Genomic DNA, 13,224 nt, shown 5'->3' with positions numbered 1-13,224 from the left:
GAAGTTTACCAACTCCATAGAGTCAAAGTCTGTGGATCAACCTCCGTAACGGAGACAGTTATTGGAGAATAAACAAGTTGTGTAACCCCTTCTTGGTATATGTTTGTATTCCAAGTAATTCTTGTTGTTGTCGTAGGCTCCAGGTAGTCTACGAACTCCACAGAGTCAAGGTCTGTGGATCAGCCTCCGTAATGGAGGCAGTTATTGAAGAATAAACAAGTTGTGCGACCCCTTCTAGGTATACATTTGTATTTCAATTGATGTTGTCATTGATGTCAAATAGTCTACGAACTCCATAGAGTCAAGATCTGTGGATCAACCTCCGTAATGGAGGCAGTTATTGAAGAACAAACAAGTTGTGTGACCCCTTCTGGGTATATGTTTGTATTCCTAGTAGTTCTTGTTGTTGTCGTGGGTTCCAGGAAGTTTACCAACTACATAGAGTCAAGGTCTGTGGATAAACCTCCGTAACGGAGACAGTTATTGAAGAATAAACAAGTTGTGTAACCCCTTCTTGGTATATGTTTGTATTCCAAGTAGTTATTGTTGTTGTCGTAGGCTCCAGGTAGTCTACGAACTCCACAGAGTAAAGGTCTATGGATCAACCTCCGTAATGGAGGCAGTTATTGAAGAATAAACAAGTTGTGCGACCCCTTCTAGGTATATATTTGTATTTCAAGTAGTTCTTGATGTTGTCACTGATGCCAGGTAGTCTACGAACTCCATAGAGTCAAGGTCTGTGGATCAACCTCCGTAATGGAGGCACTTATTGAAGAATAAACAAGTTGTGTGACCCCTTCTGGGTATACGTTTGTATTCCTAGTAGTTCTTGTTGTTGTCGTGGGCTCCAGGAAGTTTACCAACTCCATATAGTCAAGGTCTGTGGATCAACCTCCGTAACGGAGACAGTTATTGAAGAATAAACAAGTTGTGTAACCCCTTCTTGGTATATGTTTGTATTCCAAGTAGTTCTTGTTGTTGTCGTAGGCTCCAGGTAGTCTACGAACTCCACAGAGTAAAGGTCTATGGATCAACCTCCGCAATGGAGGCAGTTATTGAAGAATAAACAAGTTGTGCGACCCCTTCTTGGTATATATTTGTATTTCAATTGATGTTGTCATTGATGCCAGGTAGTTTACGAACTCCATAGAGTCAAGGTCTGTGAATCAACCTCCGTAATGGAGGCAGTTATTGAAGAATAAACAAGTTGTGTGACCCCTTCTGGGTATATGTTTGTATTCCTAGTAGTTCTTGTTGTTGTCGTGGGTTCCAGGATGTTAACCAACTCCATAGAGTCAAGGTCTGTGGATCAACCTCCGTAACGGAGACAGTTATTGAAGAATAAACAAGTTGTGTAACCCCTTCTTGGTATATGTTTGTATTCCAAGTAGTTATTGTTGTTGTCGTAGGCTCCAGGTAGTCTACGAACTCCACAGAGTAAAGGTCTATGGATCAACCTCCGTAATGGAGGCAGTTATTGAAGAATAAACAAGTTGTGCGACCCCTTCTTGGTATATATTTGTATTTCAATTGATGTTGTCACTGATGCCAGGTAGTTTACGAACTCCATAGAGTCAAGGTCTGTGGATCAACCTCCGTAATGGAGGCAGTTATTGAAGAATAAACAAGTTGTGCGACCCCTTCTTGGTATATGTTTGTATTCCTTGTAGTTCTTGTTGTTGTCGTGGGCTCCCAGGGTTTTCTTGGACGACCATGAACCTATGCAATGGGCGCATTCAATTCTTTGTACCACTTTTGAAACAAGCCGAAAGAGCACTGGTTACGCGTGTAGATTTTAGGTCCTATTCCAGGGTTTTCTTGGATGACCGTGAACCTATGCAATGGACGCATTCTATTCTATGTACCACAAAGGGGTTGCACCACTTTTGAAACAAGGAGAAAGGTTTCTGGTTACGCGTGTAGATCCTAAGGCCTATTCCAGGGTTTTCTTGGATGACCGTGAACCTATGCAATGGACGCATTCTATTCTATGTACCACAAAGGGATTTTGAAACAAGGCAAAAGATTTCTGGTTATGGGTGTAGATCTTAAGAACTATTCCAGGATTTTCTTGGATGACCGTGAACCTATGCAATGGACGCATTCTATTCTATGTGCCACAAAGGGGTTGTACCACTTTTGAAACAAGGCGAAAGATTTCTGGTTACGCGTATAGATCTTAAGGCCTATTCCAGGGTTTTCTTGGATGACCGTGAACCTATGCATTATGCACAAAGGGGTTGTACCACATTTAAAACAAGGCGAAAGATTTCTAGTTACGGGTGTAGATCTTAAGGCCTATTCCAGGGTTTTCTTGCATGACCGTGAACCTATGCAATGAACGCATTCTATTCTATGTACCACAAAGGGCTTGTACCATTTTTGAAACAAGGCGAAAGATTTCTGGTTACGCGTGTAGATCTTAAGGCCTATTCCAGGGTTTTCTTGGATGACCGTGAATCTAGCCAATGGACGCATTCTATTCTATGTACCACAAAGGGGTTGTACCATTTTTGAAAAAAGGCGAAAGATTTCTGGTTACGCGTGTAGATTTCAAGGCCTATTCCAGGGCTTTCTTGGATGACCGTGAACCTATGCAATGGACGCATTCTATTCTATGTACCACTAAGGGGTTGTACCATTTTTGAAACAAGGCGAAAGATTTCTGGTTACGCGTACTAATTGAGTAGAAAAAGCGAGCAAAATTTAAACGAAATCGGTCACTCATTGCCAAAGTTATTGCATTTTTTTGGTTTTGGCGATTTTTGAACAATAATTTTTGAAGGGCCGTTTTACCCCACTTCCCATCAATGAAAAAATCTGAAAATTTGCAAAATGCCTTCTCTTACATATATGAACAAACCCTGAAAATTTCATACAAATCGGAGAACATCATTGCAACGTCCCTTGGAAAGGGGGTCGCGCTTCTCGCGAACTGGCTCTTAAAATTGGTTTTATTTGGTAAAATTGGTTGACATGGGATGATTGGAGAAGAATGTTTTCAGTGTTCATTACGATTTTTTCCTAAAAATTAAAAATTACCATATATTGATCCAAAATTGTATTTTTTTTCTTGTCCTGCTGCTTCTGATAGTGACTCCGACCATCAACCAACTCACTTTAGAGTTGAATTTTATTGACTCAACAATTTACCGACAGATTAATTGGATTTTTCTTAATCCGAATAGGTCCAATGTCGACTTCAGTCACCGATCAATTAAAGAGTTAAAATATAGATTGTTATCCAAATGTAAAATATTGTACTCTTTTTCCTTAGTATAAAAGTGGCGCCCAATGAATGTTTCGCCAAAGGCGCTGGGGTTCCACGCTACGGCTCTGTCAATCTCTAAATGAGTATTCCATTAGAAAGGAGGATAGTGAGGATAATTTTACACTTGACCTCATTTCTAGCTGAAAGTAGGCTCCCCATGGTGTCGCGTTACGTTGGAACATGTCCCACAATTGTGCAAATGTTTACCTATTGTTTTATATTGAACATTTTCATCTGATGATTGTTATGTATAACATATGGTATTTTATTTTCTTGAATAAATATATTTAGAAATAGATTGACATGATAATTCATCATTTATTCAATTTAAAGAATCATTTGAAACAAACTCTTATATGTAAATGTATGCAACGCAGTGAAAAATGCTACTTACCGTTCAATAATATTCTTTTTGCTTGAGCGGTGTTACGATCTGAAAATAAAGAAAATAAATATTGTTCTTAGAACTGCTATCGAAACGCAAAAACCATTTTCAATTAAATTTTGTGACTGCTCTCACGAACAAAAACCCATTAAAACTTGATTATGCAAATTTACTAGGTATGTAGTATCTAATCTCTCATTTGTACAATTCATCAAATTGCCCCAAACAACAACCCACGCTTACGCTGAATAAACAACAACTTCCATTCACTAGCTCCCAGCAGGCGCAAATTAACAATGAAGGTTTCACATAGCCATCAGCGCGTCGGGTTTTGTTGATACAGGCACAGTCGACTTTTCTGCTATTCGGATTTTTGTGTTACGGAGTGTCGTAAAATAGCAACTGATTTCGCATTTTATTCTACTTTCATAAAGGCTGGACAAACTGGCTTCGAAATTCCTACAGCGCCTCCTGTGGAGAGCGCAATGGGAAACCTGACTGTATATAAACTTTCCTCAATAAATTATCCGCGATAACAATGAACGCACCCTCATACCATCACCCAGAAAGGGGAAACCATTCCGGACCGAACTAATTCCGGACGAATCGGAAACTGTATCGTCCTTACAGCGCCAGCAGGACACGCATGGGAAATACGGCGGAACGCTAATGCCCTATCCGCTATCGTAATGGTGCACTGCTTGGTTGATAAACTATCAGCAAAATAGAGCCAGCTTGATCCACAAACAATCTAATTTATACACCTGGTAATGTATCCGCTTCCGTTGAGGCAGGTCGTCTTCCTGACTAGCATGAGCTCAGGATGGGGTCCACCCGCTATTAAGCGCAAACGTGTGCATATGAAAACACGTTAACTCTGGCCCCTGCTGTGGCCGGAAGCCACCGACGTTCAACAGCTTCAACAACGGGAAGCCAACATAAACGTGTTGGCATTCAACGAGTTAAATGATGATGGTATTGGGTAGATCAAGCGTCTGGAATTAAAAACTATGTTTTTGTTTTATTTCAATATCTTCTAGATTTATTGTGATAGGATTTAACAGACGAAGAATTTCTAAGCAACTGAGAATGTATGAATATGAGTACTAATACAAACCAGTAGTTGGAACTAAGCTGAATGCTAATCTTTTCGAATAACTTTTAGATTCGGATATATAGTTTGAAAACTTCATGGAATGTTATTGAGAGCTAGACAACAAATAATGCAAACACATCTATATTTTTGGATGAAATTAAATTTGAATAGAATCTCCATAAAACACAAATCCCTACGATCATTTAACAAAGCACCCATCAAATACAAGACGAGATCCAGCATCTATGGTAAGGAGAAACCAAAATGATTTTCCAGGTGCTCTGGGTGCAAATCTTAAGGTGATTATAGAATGAAGCCAGAAGTCGGCCATTTTGTAAACCACGTGCTTTTCCAATATTTTTTTCAAGAGCACGAGATGAAAGAACCATAACGCGTATGGGGCTGAAATAATGGTAGATCGTTTGCTTAGTTATGCTGAACAATCATAATTTGAGTTTCGGCACTGTACGAAAACTATTACGCCAGATTTGAGCTTTTGGAAATGTATGTAGATAAACGTGTGGTGAATTTGAAATTCACCACGGGCTTCATTCTATAATCACCTTAATCGCCTCTAACCTCCATTACCGCAGATGGCAGCAACGAAATAGAAGACCCAGCCATCTGCCCCTAGCTTCCCGCACCCAACGTTCATTGTTCGTTCGCCACACATGCTCCATCGAAGCTCTGCAAAAAGAAAAACAACACCAAGCACAAGCAATGTTTTATTGCGTGATACCAACCTCCCTCGGGTGTATATTCTTCCTTTGCCTCCGCACTGGTATCCATGACTTGAGTAAACTAGATTACCATTTGCCTCAATGTCGGAGAAACGACAAGTGTGGGTGTTGCATGTGTGCAACTGATACTTCTTGTTGCAAATTCGCTAAGCTCCTTGATTCCCTCTTCTCGTTGTTGTTTTGAGCAAAATACAAATAAATTACTTTTAAGTTTGGGTTTCGCTAATGTTGTAGAAAATGAATACCTGAGTGGATCTGTGGTGCGTCGGAACGAGTTGGCTCTTGCCACAACTCCGACGAAGAAAACCATATCTCTTTTGTGCACCTAATGTTTTGTGGGTTGCCATCGTCAGACAGCAACTCCAGAAAGGTACCAAAAACCGACGTAGTAGATAGCAACTATCTGATACCATCTTGCCTGCATGTTGGAATGCTCAACCGCAACGATAAGCAACAAACCACAGAATAGTCGTAAAAGCGTATATCTGTATTCTGGTGGACGTGGATTAATAACTATTTTATCTATTACTCCGAGTGCAGTTGCCTTTGTTGTTTTCCTATAATACTAATTGAAATTTTGAGTGAATTCCAGAAACATAATAATGGCAAAATATTCTATTGGAATTATCTGGTTAAATCAAATGAACCACAAACCATACTGGATTGATTATTTCATATAAGTATCATCATATTGAATCTAGGGAATATTGCACAAATCCACTGATTAAATAGTTATGTTCCGTCGTTACCAATTAGGCACTGATTGATTTTAATCCCCTTTGCAGACAAATCACCTTTACGGCGGCCATCGCCGCTTTGTGCTTTGTTTCACGGGTGATTACCGTCGTTTGACTCCATGTATAATTAGTTCCCTATTTAGGGAAATTGGCTTACGATTGCCGACAGATCTGCTGCCTCCGATTTCCGCACCACGACGCCACGACCGATTACCCATGGGAGAACAAATGATTGGAAGTTCTCGGAAAGCGGAGCTTATTCGTTTAGGAGAGATTCGACGATGATGATGATGATGATGATGAGGAACGATTTGGATTCTTTTCGACAGAAATCGAACGTTTTCCAAAGCAACCGATGTAATCTGGTCATTTATCAATAGGACGAGCTCCGTTCGAAGGAATGAACTTCTAGTAGGGAAGGACTGATTGATGATGGGTGTTGTCTGTGATTACGGGAATTGCTTTCGATTGAACGACAGTGGCGTGGTCGGTTCAGTGGTCGTTGCGGCTTATGTCCCAAGGGTCCCTAAATGGCAGTGACATTTTGCATTTCAGTACAAAACTGTCTCTCAGAGGCGTCCAATGTAGATGTAGTTTTTATATGAATTTCCAAGGTGACATGAGTTATTATCCGCGTCTTGTAAGGGTCTGTTCACAAATTAAGTAACGCAAAATTTCGAGTTTTTGACCCCCTCGTAACAAAAAGTAACATTTTTGGCACCCCCTCCCTCCCCCATGTAACGCGTAACTGTGAAAATTTTGAAGGCAGATTTTTTTTCCTTCTCTGAAGCATTTGGGTTTTGGTATTTTTGAACACTGTTTAGAATAGGGACGGCACATGATCAAAAATCAAGGATATCAAGAATGCAGCTAGTAGAAACGAAAATAGTATTTGCGATCATAACCATTTTCATAGTTTTGCGGAACTGTGGTGTCGAGAAATACAATATTCGCTTGGTATTTTTACGCATATCAGTCCCGCTATGTCAGCGGCTTTGGGACAGAATGTCGAAAGACAAAAGGTCGAAGGACAAATGGTCGACGGACAAAAGGTCGAAGGGACAAAAGGTCGAAAAAACAAAAGATCTACGTGACAAAAGGTCGAGGGGACAGAACGTCGACGGGACAAAAGGTCGAAGGGACAAAAGGTCGAAGGGACAAAAAGTCGAATGGACAAAATTTAAAACCTTTAAATCTGTATACATGAAAAATACTAAATATACGACAAGTTTGAAAACATGTCTCTGAAAAAAAAATCTAGCTTATTACATTTCCCAGAGATTTCTCCTTCTTTATTTCATGGGCAGTTCTTTAACCAATTTACAGTGAATATTCAGCAGCCAGGGTGAGCACTGTATGATTTTAATTAATTCTCGGGGCGAGAACTGAAAAAATAATACTTGTTAGACCGTGCTCTTGTAACACGTGTCGCTTCGAGTGCATGTTTGAGTGAAATACGTTGGTTTTGGTATCTTTGATTCAGTGTCGTATAATTAATTATTTCGCCAACGTGACTTCCTATACATTCCTATACATTACATTCCGATGTCGATCATGGAGAGTCAGAATATTGTCAGTCTCTTGTATAAATGTGTATCAATTTTATTTTCCACTCATCATCATGTATTAGATGGGGATGTTATTGGTTTTAATTCAACGTGACGTTGTTATTGGTTTTAAATAAGAAATAAACACTGAAGCATTTACACAAAGACTGGTCTTAAGCCGTACATAACAGTTTACATTATGCACATTATCCGGTGATCCAACCGTACGAATCATTTTAATTAACTCATAAACATGCGTGATGTTGTATTTTGTACAACATTAACGAAAAAATCTCTCTTATGGTACACAGCATGAACGATCCTGCATCAGTGTTCCAGGATATAATCATGATTGTGCATATGCAAGCACTCGGAGTATTCGAGAGACGATGTGTGGCGGCGAAGAGTGAACCACGAGCTAGCCCAGCTCTACGGCGAACCCAGTATCCAGAAGGTAGCTAAGGCCGGAAGGGTACGATGGGCAGGGCATGTTGCGAGAATTCTGGACAACTACCCTGCAAAGATGGTGTTCGCTTCCGATCCGGCAGGTACGTGACGGCATGGAGCACAGCGAGCGAGGTGGGCAGACCAAGTGTAAAACGACTTGGCGAGCGTGGGGCGCATTCGAGGATGGAGAGATGCGGCCTCGAACCGTGAGTTAACGTCGTTGCCGACCGGACTTTGTGGAATTCCATCGACGTTCCCATCGGTGTCAGCATTTTGGAGTTGGCAACGTTGAGGCGCATCAGCAGAACCAGGCGAACGATATCGAGGGCGATCATCGAATCTGTACCTACCGAGGCAGTGCGGACTCAGCATACTTGTAATCCAAAGTACACACCAGTCAAGCAGTTTGACGAACATTGACTCCGCCCCCTAGAAAACGCTTCGGTTGCTGCTTTGTTTGAACGTGTGTGAAGCTGTTCGAACAACCATTTGACAGTTGGCGGCTCGGTTGGAAAAAAATAAAACGGTTTGATTTTGGTTTGAGTTGTCGGGGGTGGAGTCAAGGTTCGCCGAACATGTTTGAACATTTGTAGTCAAGTTGCACAAACCACCATATATTTTTTGATGGTTGGTGTTCAAGTTGGCGCTTCGGTCGTTCGTGTGTGATATTGTTGGTCGAATAAATTTATTGTTCGTGCCGCTGTTGGTAAAACTTGATGGATGTTTGAATAAACGAGAGGTGGAGTCAATGTTGGTCAAACTGCTTGACCGTGTGTACGTTCCATAATGTAGTTAGTTGAGGATAATAAATCAGTTGGTTGTGAACAGCGAAGGTAGTAGAACTTCGTGTTCTCGAATTTTTAACTCGTTTATTGTAGCGTCAAATTGTTGATTCAGTGATTTCTGTTTAGATGTGAACTAAATAGATGAATTAATATGCTTATGCATATTGCATATTGGTGGTAGAATTTTGTGAAGAAATTACAGGTTGTGGGTTCAAGTCAAGATTGGGCCATCGTTCTCACGAACAGTCTGTAGGTCGGCTATCTGAATCGCTCAAAAAGGTATCTGGGTAACATGGGCCAACCTGACCCTTATTTGGCCAAGTGTCACCCCCGATGAAGGTACTTACATCATAGTTTTCCTTTGTATTGTTCTCAATACTATGGCTTTTCAATTTTAACCATTTCGACCTTTTGTCCCGTCGACCTTTTGTCCATTCGACCTTTTGTCCCGTCGACCTTTTGTCCCTTCGACCTTTTGTCCATTCGACCTTTTGTCCTTCGACCTTTTGTCTTTCGACCTTTTGTCCTTCGACCTTTTGTCATAGATTCATTGATTTCGATAATGACTAATATACTACTATAACGATAAACAGTAATTACTTCAATCAGTGATTAAAAAAAAGACATTCAAATAATCTTGCGTTATGCGTAACATTTGGTAGTACCCAACCCCTCCCCCACCTTTTAGTGTAACAAAGAATAACGCAAGTTGGACCTCCCTCCTCCCCCCAGAAGCGTTACGTAATTTGTGAACAGACCCTAAGGGCGACGACATAATTTAAATTTAAGTACATGTGTATGAAAAGGTCACTCTGTGACGTTGAATTTGTTTTCTTAGTTCCAGTGACAAACCAATTAAGAAAAATATATTAAGCAAATGTTGTGGTCGAAATACGTATCTGCAAAGATATCGAAAATAATTGGTGGAATTAAATGGAGAGTACTTAATTCGTCTTAGACGGTTGAAACCAATTAAGTCAGAGAATTAATTTAATATAGTGCTTAAAATTTTTGTAAGAAAGTATCACTCATGAACGGCGACAAAGTATGTTTTATTACAAAATAGTCGCTCCGTGTTGTGCTAAAGTTAATTCCCCCTGATTACGCCGTTTCGCACAGAAACGTAAAAAATACCTCAAACTTTTGTTTTTCGTCTTATTGTACTTCACATTAGTTTGTATCCATTCCTGTTTCGGAACTAAGCAATTTCTTATATGCCTCCAACCAGTGAATGTTGCTGGCATGATTCTTGAATCACCAACCAATTCAATCAGCAAATCGATGGCTCAACAAGCCACAAACAACCTCCGGGGTCGATTTGATAGATTACTTTGGCGCTGTTTGTTCGGTTTCAGAGTCAGTGCTGCTCTACCATTGCTGGAAGGAAGATGAATTATCGTTCCCCGGTAGACGCGCTCCGTACTCCCCAGGGCTCATGAAAAATTCATTCCCCCATTTTCCTCCGGTGGCAGAGCCGTCTTCCCTCATGCAGATAATCTGGGTTACCTGTCTTTGATTTCATCGGTTCTGTCGCGTAGCACCTCAACGCCTGCACCTGATGGAATGGATGCGTAGTTTGGCTCACCGAACTGTCACCGCTGGTGCTGTAATTAATTAATGCAATGGGAAGACTTTTTGGCCTTTCACTAGCTTCAAGAGTTGTCCTCATATTAAAGCTGTATTGATTCTATAGTCACAAATCCCGGGAAAATCAGTTCTTCTTCTGCTTGCTTTTGGTAGAGATGGTATATGTATCTATTCATAGAGCGGTGCAGCAGATGACTGTGTCAACAACAACTTGCAGTCCGCGCAAACGACATCCTTGGAACATTTATAATGAAAACACAAGCAGGTTCAGCCGGTTTAGCAGCTTCGGCGAGTGTCGGTAGAGTGCACTCGTGCGTCTCAAGTGGGTACTTTTCCCCAGTTCTTTAGTTTAATGCTTTTCCAGAAGACTGGTGCTGTTTGAACAGCCCGAAGAGCAATAACTTCACGGTGATATTAATATATTTCACACCAAGTTCGAATTTCAATTCATATTCTACGAGCTTTTTTGGACTCCTGCCTCTTGACCTCGCATCGTCTTCAACTCCCAGATATTGAAGATACTTTATGGTCCAGGTAGAATCACTGTCAGATGGATTGATCAAGATTTTTTCCCACCGTTTTCTTTTGCGTTTGTTGGCTGTGAAGTTGCTTTTCAGTTCATCCGATATCGTTAGAGAAAACGAAGTGGCAACTGGTAACGATCCGTGCCTTTTCGCGTTCGTAACAGCGCCTCGTACAAAGTGCGTCTTTTGTGCTGGACGATTAGAATGGCTGGTTAGGAAAGAGTGGAACCAGGTGAATTAAAAAGCCATTACTCACAGGGGAAATTAGGAACCTTTTCTATTGCTGGACTAAGTCAAAAGAGGGAATACGCGGTTAAACAATTATTTGTTCAAGGAATAGGTGTCCACGGGACTGGATTTTTATTTCAAATTAAATAGTAAAGTATTTAAGATAGTACTGTTTTGCATCGAATTGCCGGACGCTTCGAAAGCCGGACACTCCAATTGTTTTTGACTTTATTTACCATCCCAACAAGTATTTCTTGGGTTATCAGTGCAGGGAACGATTCTTAGACTTGAAACCATTTTAACAAATGTAAGTAATCCGTGATCTGTGGTAAAAACTTGAAAATTAGAGGTAAAAGTTGAAGGCATGTAATAATCAACGGTGAATTTCGTTTTTCTTAGAATGCAGCTTAAGACTCAACATTAAAAAACTAAGCTCATATGTTCTATATTCTATCATTTGCAAGGGGTATTAGTAATTTATTAACATAGTATGATAGCACGCTTTGTCATGAATTAGAGAAATTGCTTGAGAATTCATAGTTTTATAATTTTTATTACATTTTCTGTATGTCCGGAAATCGAGGCAAGTTTTTACAATTGCTTCGATTTCCGGACATGCTGAAATGATGTTAAATAACTGTTTATCAGTTAAATTAATTGAAATCAAATGATTCGTAATGAGCAAGCATAGTAGCAATTTCATTAGATTTGAGTTGCTACACCCCAAAAGGAACATTGCTTGCTCTTAGCTTATCAATATATACTTATACACATATTGTAAATGGTATCACTTTTTGAATTGCACACAAGTAGCAAAACTTGCTTTCAGTTTCTTGTGAAAGGTTGTCTTCAAAAGTATTTTTTTTTAACCATTCACATTTTTGTAGAAAAAACTAGCTTTTTTAACAGAATTGTAAAAAAGACACGCTGTGAACGACACCAGTCAAATCAAAAACTCAACATTTCTCGGACACGCCCGGATTTATCAATCCACATGAATTTATTTTTTCAATCACTCCTTTCAATCCTTGATTTCTAATAGCAAACTGAAACGGATTTCAAAAGACACATAAATACTACTAATGTCTATATTTCAAAGTATTTCTTAACAATGATAAGATAATGCATAATTTTAATTCTCCGATGTTCGTCCCATCAAAAATAAAGAAAAATAAAAGGATTTTCTGTGATTTTTCCGCAGTGACCACGCAGGTTGATAAAAAGAATCGACGAGTTTGGTGCCATATTTCTTTGTTTCGCGATGAGATGTATATATATCCAGTGAAATGGAAATCGGCATAGTTTCCCCTATCATATTTATTTCTGGTATTTTTGATTAGAAAAGAATTTTGGTCATCTAATGATTCTCATGATCTATTGCGGCTTATCCACGTTGAATTTGAGAGGTAGTTTTGAAGAAAATATTTCATTACCCACAGACACGTCAAATATCAAAAAAGCGTTCTACCTTGAAAAATGAAAGGAGGGGGATGGTGGGGGAGATTGTATGAAATTATTGGATTCCTAATGTTGTATATTGCAGTTAAGGTGGTTATACAACAAAGCCACAAATCGGCCATCTTGGAAACCACGTGCTTTTTCTTGTGATTTTTCAAGAGCACGAATTGGGAGAACCACAATGTCCATGGGGATGAAACATTCGTAGATCGTTTGCTTACTTGTGCTAAACAATCGACTTTAATTTCAGCATTGTACGAAAATTATTACGCTAGATTTGATCTTTTGATAATAGGAGTAGAAAACCGTGTGGTGAATTTGAAATTCACCACATGGCTTGATTGTATAATCACCTTAAATGTTCCCACTTGGTTTCAAATGCTGTTTTTTGGTAGTCCTGGTCAATCTCGGAGCAGAAA

General features: G+C 39.8%; 1 protein-coding gene across 1 annotated transcript in view; it reads right to left on the bottom strand.

The window, feature by feature from the left end:
- The window catches only part of LOC134213335 (neural-cadherin-like), a 1,323,925-nt gene that overhangs the window by 933,598 nt on the left and 377,103 nt on the right, over positions 1-13,224 (bottom strand). Inside the window, exon 3 of the mRNA XM_062692319.1 lies at positions 3,666-3,704. The gene's annotated coding sequence lies outside the window, so the exon portion shown is untranslated. The remainder of the gene's footprint in view (positions 1-3,665; positions 3,705-13,224) is intronic.

Source organism: Armigeres subalbatus, chromosome 2, assembly GCF_024139115.2.
Source record: "Armigeres subalbatus isolate Guangzhou_Male chromosome 2, GZ_Asu_2, whole genome shotgun sequence".
NCBI classification, from domain to species: Eukaryota; Metazoa; Arthropoda; class Insecta; order Diptera; family Culicidae; genus Armigeres; species Armigeres subalbatus.
This window is presented reverse-complemented; position numbering and strand designations above follow the sequence as displayed.